Source organism: Miscanthus floridulus, chromosome 6, assembly GCF_019320115.1.
Source record: "Miscanthus floridulus cultivar M001 chromosome 6, ASM1932011v1, whole genome shotgun sequence".
Taxonomy (NCBI): domain Eukaryota; kingdom Viridiplantae; phylum Streptophyta; class Magnoliopsida; order Poales; family Poaceae; genus Miscanthus; species Miscanthus floridulus.
In genome coordinates, this window is record NC_089585.1 from 124,539,350 (window position 1) to 124,547,529 (window position 8,180).

The following is an 8,180-nucleotide window of genomic DNA, read 5'->3' on the forward strand; positions in this document are numbered from 1 at the left end:
TCCTTCCCTTGTCATCCCCGCCATTGCCTTCGTCATCGCCATCGCCGTCGCCGTGATCCAGATCATCGAGGGGACAAGATCCGGCAACGGATGGTTGTGATGCTGGTGTCGCCATCGGCGTAGAAGTCGGCGTCGAGAGAATGATCTCTATGTCGTCCTTATTCCACAGGACTTCGGAACCAATGGCAGCTCCAAGGATCGTTACCCCTTGTGCAGTTGGATATTCCATTTCAAATTCTTCGTATTGGGTCGCATACCATGTAAGTATCACGGCAGCATAGTTGGCAGGGATCTGGTCTTGGTTGAAATCTTTGATATCTTCTTTGGGGTGCATGTAACCCTCACCCACGGTCAACTTTTTTGCCCTACCAAACGGGATGTTGAGGTGGACGTGCATGGGTTGCCGGATGTCGTCGACGGGGTGCCTTGGGCGATCCTCGATCATCGGCAGTGGCTGCCCTTGTGTCTGTCCTTATGGAACTTGAGGCACGGCCACGCTAGCCTGGCGAAGCATCTGTGACCTCATCGACACCATATCTGGGTCATTGCTCGTGAAGGCTTCTTTTATGGACCGACTGATCATTTCGGCCATGCCTTGATCATAGCCCTTTTGAAAGATGCCCTCCTTGTACCTCTGCCTTGACCGGTATGTGGCAGCGTCGGATTGCCATGACTCCACTGAGTTCCAGCTCATCTTCGACGACATGCCATGGACGCGGCCATGGTGCTCGGGGGTTCCCAGCGCCAGGGTCAGCAAGTCCTGGCCCCTGCGAACCTCGAAGCTATCCTTGGATTTAGCGGCCTCGATGAGAGCCCTCTCCACCTCCTCGAACTTGGGCTCATTGAACTTGCTCGTGCCCTCCTTGAGCTTCTTCGGCTTGCGGGCATAGATGAAGTCCTTAGCCCTCAAGTCTACACCGTCGTACGGATCGGGAAGCCCGGTGGCAGCTCTAGCCCTTTCTTCCTCCCGCCACTGGGGCCTCTTACCAGCAAACCCAGTCATGCCCAAGTGGTGGGGGTGCAGGTTCTTCTTCGCAAGTGCGCTGAACTTGGCGCTCTTTGCCTTTGCTTCTTCTGTTGTTCTTTGTTTGCAGAACTCTTCCCAGTGATGTTCCTTCACCATAGTGTATTTGACACAGGGTGACTTGCCTAGCTTTAGGTAGTACCTGGTTAGCATGGACTTGAAGTTTCTAAAGGCTCTTCCTGCCACATGCATGACCCACTCCCTGCACTTGTTCAGATCGGTGTCCTCGGGATAATAGAAGCTCCTCGTCACCTCACCCCAGATATGTGTCTTGTAGTTGACCAAGACATTGTTCCACTCCTCCCAAGTGATCTCCACCTTGTCCTTGACTATACATGCCACCTGGTTGCTGAACTTGGCAAGGACCGTGGGTGGCGACAATGGGTTTCCCTCTGGTCCCACCTCATGGATCACATGGACTTCACCGTGGATTTCCCTCCGGTGCCTCCCGTGTTCCCCCCTTCTCAGCTTTGTCCTCTGACCACTAGACTTGCCTAAAGTGGTTGGAGATGGAGCGGGGGGGGGTTCTTTGTCACTGACTTGTTCCTCCTCGAAATTCAATTCTCGAGGCACCATCGGCATCTGTTCAGGGTTTGGAGACCGCGCACTTTCAACTTTGTCGTCCCTCGGTTGGTAGGTCGGATCATCTTCGTCCTTTGTATGACATTTCTTTGTTCGCCTTGGGGTCACGGACACTTGGCTCTTGAGGCTAGTTGAAGATGATGCACTAGGGGTAGGGTCGCGCCATTCGCTTATCAGTTCCTCTACCATTGGAAAGCTACAATGAATACATATTTCAGTTGTATAGACACAGTTATAGAGTAGTAAAGTAGAGTAGTACTAGAGTAGTAAAGTAGAGTAGTACTAGAGTAGTCAAGTAGTAGTAGTTGGCTCAGATTTGCCCCATTGTCATCACATCGCTTTTAAACTGGTTGCTTGTATCTAGTATACAAGCCATCCTAGTTTAGCGGGGGCACTCGATCATCATCGCCGCTGCCTCAGCATAAAAGGGTTCACATCATTGCATATGCCACTGCCTCAGCAATAAGTTTAAAAGTTCATCATTGCATATGCAAAAAAAGGAACCAGCCCCATTAAACAAAAAACTTTCACAAATCAAAAATAGGAGCAGCAGTAGTAGAATAGTAGTATAGGAGGGAGTAGAGGAGTAGAGGAGGGAGTAGTAGTAGGCAGTAGTAGTAGTATACTAGTAGTATAGGAGGGAGTAGAGGAGTAGAGGAGGAGGGAGTAGTAGTAGTATACTAGTAGTAGTATACTACTAGAAAGTAGTAGGCAGTAGTAGTAGTATACTAGTAGTAGTATAGGAGGGAGTAGAGGTAGGCAGTAGTAGTAGTATACTAGTAGTATAGGAGGGAGTAGAGGAGTAGAGGAGGAGGGAGTAGTAGTAGGCAGTAGTAGTAGTAGTATACTAGTATTATAGGAGGGAGTAGAGGAGTAGAGGAGGAGGGAGTAGTAGTAGGCAATAGTAGTAGTATACTAGTAGTAGTATAGGAGGGAGTAGAGGTAGGCAGTAGTAGTAGTATACTAGTAGTATAGGAGGGAGTGACTAATTCATCTCAAAATTCTCACAAATTATATCAAATTTGGCAAAATTGCAGCAGAGTGACCAATTCATCTCAAAATTCTCACAAATTTAGCTTAGAATTAGTTTAAAGGCAAGGTGCATCATAGGCAGTGGCATATGCTCAGAATTTTGTCATAAATTTCTTTGGCATCATAGGTAGCAAAAAGAATTGAATTCAAATGCTATGGTTCACCAAAAGCATCATAGATCAGTAGTATAGCAGTTCAAAATTCACCAAGTGTAGTATAGCAGTTCAGTTGAATTCAGAGTAGTAGCAGCAGTAGTAAGACAACAGTGGTAGAGAGAAATAGGTAATACAAGTACCATTTTGCATCAAGCAGTAGAGTACCAGTAAGGGGATAAGTAGTAGCTAGCCATCTCAAAAAACTTTCACAAATCAAAAAATTTGCATCAAGCTATAGAGTGTAGGCAGTAGACAGTAGAGTGTAGGTAGTAGAGTGTAGGCAGTGGATTAATGTACAGTAGGACTGATTGCTTTGCCTCCATCAACAACTCTCCTCCTATCCACTCCAACTCCATGACCATACATACCAATACCATGCATGTGTTATCAGAGGAGAGGACAGTCCTACAAACGGCCTGTGCCTATGATCTCACATAGAAAATCAAGGTTCCCCACAAACCAAGGCAAAATAGAGACTAGATCACCCAATCCAACATGGTACATGACTCCATGGGTCTTGACCATTGGGTAATAGCAACTTTGCCTGCTGCTTAGGTCATACTGGAGGCAAGGCTTAACAGGACTCAAAAAAGCACAAAATTACCTGATGAACTATTGAGAAAAAAGCACAAAATGCGTTGGTGTGGTCGACCAAGGTCCGCGGGGGCGATGGCGGCCCTCGGTGTCGGCGGCCGGCGCTAGGGTTCCGGGGATGGGGCCTAGCGTGGAGGAGCTCGGCAGCGGCGTGAGACTTCTCAGTGGTCGGCGCTAGGGTTCTGGTGATGGGGCGCCGAAGGAGCATGGGGGTAGGACGCGGGCAAGGGAGAGGAGGACGGGGGCGCGGACCGAGCATGGGGAGGAGAACGGGGGTGGGGGTCGGTGCGCGAAGGAGCTCAATCGGCGGTGGAGATGGCAGCGGTGGCGTGAGATTTTGGCAGCCCTACGGGGTCAAACTGAACCGTGTGAAAGACTTAGAATTTTGAGGGTGGAGACGGCTTATATAGGTTGCGATTAACCGCGACGAGCAACGTAATAGCCCACAGTGGGAAATGTTTACCGTGGCGGGTGGTTACGTTGCCTACCACGGTTAATCTATTACCCACGGCAGGCTCTGTTATATGCCCGCCGCGGTAAAGATTGTCAGCAACATTGAGTAGCATCAGTTCAGGATTTCAGTAGCAGCAGTTCAGTAGCATTGAGTAGTAGTTCAATATTTTAGGATTTCAGTAGCATCAGTTAGAGTAGTAGATTGAGTAGTAGTAGTAGATTCAGTAGTAGATTGTTGTAGTATTAGAGTAGTAGAGCGAGTAGTAGTAGTAGTAGTAGAGCGAGTAGTAGTAGTAGTAGAGCGAGTAGTAGTAGTAGTAGTAGAGTAGTGGTAGTAGATTGATGCATGCATATAGAGTATCTGGGATTGTTACATATAGAGTCTCTGGGATACATTATTACATATATGTCTCTGGGATACATATAGAGTCCACTACATTATTACATATATATATATATGTCTCTGGGATACATAAATCATTTTGGTGCAGGTGCTTTCACCATCCTCTTCTCACCATTGGGGCGGGCCCACGGCATCATCCTGGACTTGTTGAATCGGTCCTCAACGGCCTTGATCTTCTTTGGATGATCAGTAAAAATCTCGAGCTCTGCGTAGCTGTTGTATTGTTCGGGACTCTACACCCCCTCAGCTCCCACAATCCGCTGCTTTCCGGACACAACCACATGCCTTTTTGGGTCCTCCGCATATATATAGTAGGCCACTTGTGCGACATTAGTTGCTAGTACCCACGGGTCATATTTGTAGCCGATACTTTTGAGGTCCACGGTGGTTAGCCCATAACTGTCCACTGCAACCGCATTCAGTTTGACCCACTGGCAACGGAAGACGGTTATGCATAGGTTCTGGCCGTAGTCAAGTTCCCATATTTCTTCGACTTGCCCATAGTATTGCCTCCTCTGGCCCGTGTACTCTTCTTCGCCCTCGTATCGAACACCGCAGTTCTGTGCCGAGCTCTTCTTGTCCTTGTCTTTCGTGTGGAACCTATAGCCTTGGACGTCATACCCTTGCCACGTGGTGATTTGGCTGGATGGGCCTAACACAAGCCTGTTAACGGTCTCCGTATCTTCATCGGGGCATCCTTCAAGGAGTATGTGTTGCTCTTTGAGCCACTCTATGAAATTGATCTTGTGATGGTTCTGGACCCATGCCTCCATGCGTTGTCCATCATTAGCGGCGCGGATCTCTTCCAGGTTCTTTTCAATATATTTCTCCATGCTCACTAACTGATGAAGGATGCTGTAATGAGCTTCTTGCACCATTCGGTTTGCCACATCGGTGCGCACTTTTTGGCCTGTGCACCCCATCCCTGAGGTTTTGCCTTCGTGGTGATGGACAGGCAGCTCAATCACCCTCCCATCTCTTATGTACCTCATACACCAGTTCACGGCCTCCTCCATTGTGTATGCCTCGATCATAGAGCCCTCCAGGTAAGCGCGGTTATGGACGTATCTGTTGAGGGTGGACATGAACCGCTCGTACGTCCACATCTGGTGTAGGTACACGGGGCCTAGTTGATGGATCTGATCGACCATATGCATCATTAGGTGTGGCATAATATCAAAGTAAGATGGTGGAAAGCACATCTCGAGCTGGCAAAGGGTCTCCATGATGAACTCCTTCAGGGCAGGCAGCTCAGCCTTATCAATGACCTTCTGGGTGATGCGATTAAAGAAGTATGACATCCATGTGATGACCATCTTCACGTACTCTGGACGGATAGCCCTAATCACAATTGGTAGGAACACCGTCAGCATGACATGGCAGTCGTGTGAGTTGTAGCCGATCATTATGAGGTCTTTCATGGAGACAAGGCTCTTGATGTTGGAAGAGAAACCAGTCGGCACCTTGATACCCCTAAGCAACTTAAGAAAAGCCATCCTCTCGTCTTGCGTTAGGTTGCAGGCCGCACCCGGGATATCAACTTTACCGTTCTGAGGCGGTCCCGGGTGAAGGTCCGGCCTGATGCCTAGATTAACAAGATCTATCCGTGACTTGATACCATCCTTTGTCTTGCCCTTGATGTCCAGCAGGACACCGATCGTGCTTTCGAAGACATTTTTCTCCAGGTGCATGCAGTTGATGGCATGGGGTGTATTCAGTGTTTTCTAATACGACAGGTACTTGAAGAAAATTGACTTCTTCTTGAAAGGAATGGCGGCGGGGACTTCCTCCGTCTGGTCCCGCTTTTGCTTCCTTGTCTACTTGCTCCCCTCTTCAGGCGGCTTCTTTTTCTTTCCAAACTCCACCTGATCCATGTCCTTGACCATCTCATACACCTTTGTCCCCCAACTAGTCTGCGTCGATTGATCACGCTGTGGCTCGTCCTGATTGTCAAAGTATTTGTTCATAATACTTCTTCTATACCTGTGATTTTTTGTGAGGAACCGTCTGTGCCTCGTGTACACCATCTTATTGGATCCCTTAAGGTAAGTGTAGCAGGTCCTGTCGATGCAAATTACGTAGCTGGTCTTCCCTTTGATCTGCCCCGACAGTGAGAAGAGACCGGGGTAATCGGTGATGGTGACAAAGATGATTGCTTTTAGTGTGAACTTCTCCTTGCGGGATGCATCCACCATCTGGACCCCAACATCAAATAGTATCTTCATTTCCTCCATGAATGGCTCCAGGAACACATCTATATCGTTGTCGGGCTGCTTCGGTCTGGAGATAAGCATGGTCAGCATAAGGTACCTACGCTTCTGACATAGATGGGGAGGTAGGTTGTACATGGTGAGCACGACGGGCCAAGTGCTGTGCGAGCTGCTAAGCTCACCGAACGGGTTCATCCCATCGGTACTTAGCGCGAACCTAACATGCCTGGGCTCCTTGCCAAACTCTAGGTAGGCCTCATCGAAATCCTTCCACTGCTTGCCATCGGATGGGTGCCGTAGCTTGCCATCGTCGTTCAGGCGGTCAGCTGATGCATGCCAGGACATGAGCTTGGCATCGTCCAAGTTCCCGAATATTGCACGCAGGCGATCGGTCACGGGCAGGTACCACACCAACAGTGCTGGACTTTTCCTGTGCGTGTAACCCTCTTCTTCATCATCCTGTTGAGCCAAGATCTGTTTGGCCACACTGCTCTTCTTTGCCCCCTTCTTGTTCTTCTTCTGACCACCCCGCAAGCCTCCCTCGTCTTCTGCATCCACATGACAACCAACATTTTTCTTGTACCGACTAAAGCCGCAGTGCGGACAACTCGTCAAATTCTCATACTCATTGCCCCGATACAGGATGCAGTGGTTAGGGCATGCATCAAACTTTCTAAGCTTCATCGCCACTGGCCGGATCAGCTTCTTGGCCCGATAAGTATTGGCGGGCACCTTGTTAGCCGTTGGGTACGTGGTGGCAAGGTAGCTTAACAACTCATTGAAGCTAGTGTCAGACCAACCATGACGAGCCTTCAACATCAACATATGGAGGTTGAAACAGAGCGCCGTGCACTCCTTTGGACAATCGCCGCCGTCCTTATAGAGAGGATCAACTGCCGCCTGCTTCAACTCTCTGAAATTCTCCAACCACTTTGGGCAACCCAACACAACGTCGTCTTCATCGAAATGTTTGACTAGATCTTCAACAAGCTGCACATCCTCGGGTTGGCTCACAGTATCCTGACCATCCTCACCGTCGCCGGCTTCGTCGGCCATGTCTTGCATTAGATCATCCACCATGATGTAATCACGACAACTGTTGTCACTGTCGGCTGGCGCAGCTGCTGCTGAAGATGATGAGGAGCCGGGTGCTCCTAAAGGATCTTTATTCACCGATGGTGCTGTCGTCGGCAGCGTCGAAGAGCTCACTCCAGATGCACCGCCACTCGCACCAACTCTTTCGCCGTGAAATGTCCAGACGGTGTAGCCCTCAACGAAACCATACATGATCAAATGAGTTTGCATCTCGCTGTCTCGGTGGGCTTTCAGGTTCTTGCAACGAGAACATGGACATATGGTTGTCATCCGCTTCAGTCTCTCATGGTGAGCTTTACCAGCAGCAATAAACTTCCTTAATTCAAAGAGGTACCACGGATCATTCATGCTATCGATCCGGTACATCCATTCCGACCTATCCATCATACCTGCGAACATTATCCGTCACAATTAACAAATAAAGAAGAATTCGGAAAAATTGATGATTTTTACGTCCAAAATCATGAAAAAGAGAGGAAATAACGATGTGAAAGATGAAGCATGCATCTATGATGAATCTAAGGTTAAAGAAATACATGACATCATTTTTTCCATTAAAATTGATCTAGATCTAGATATAGATCTAGAGAGAACTCTAGGTGATGGAAATAGAGAGAGAGGATGGAAGAAGA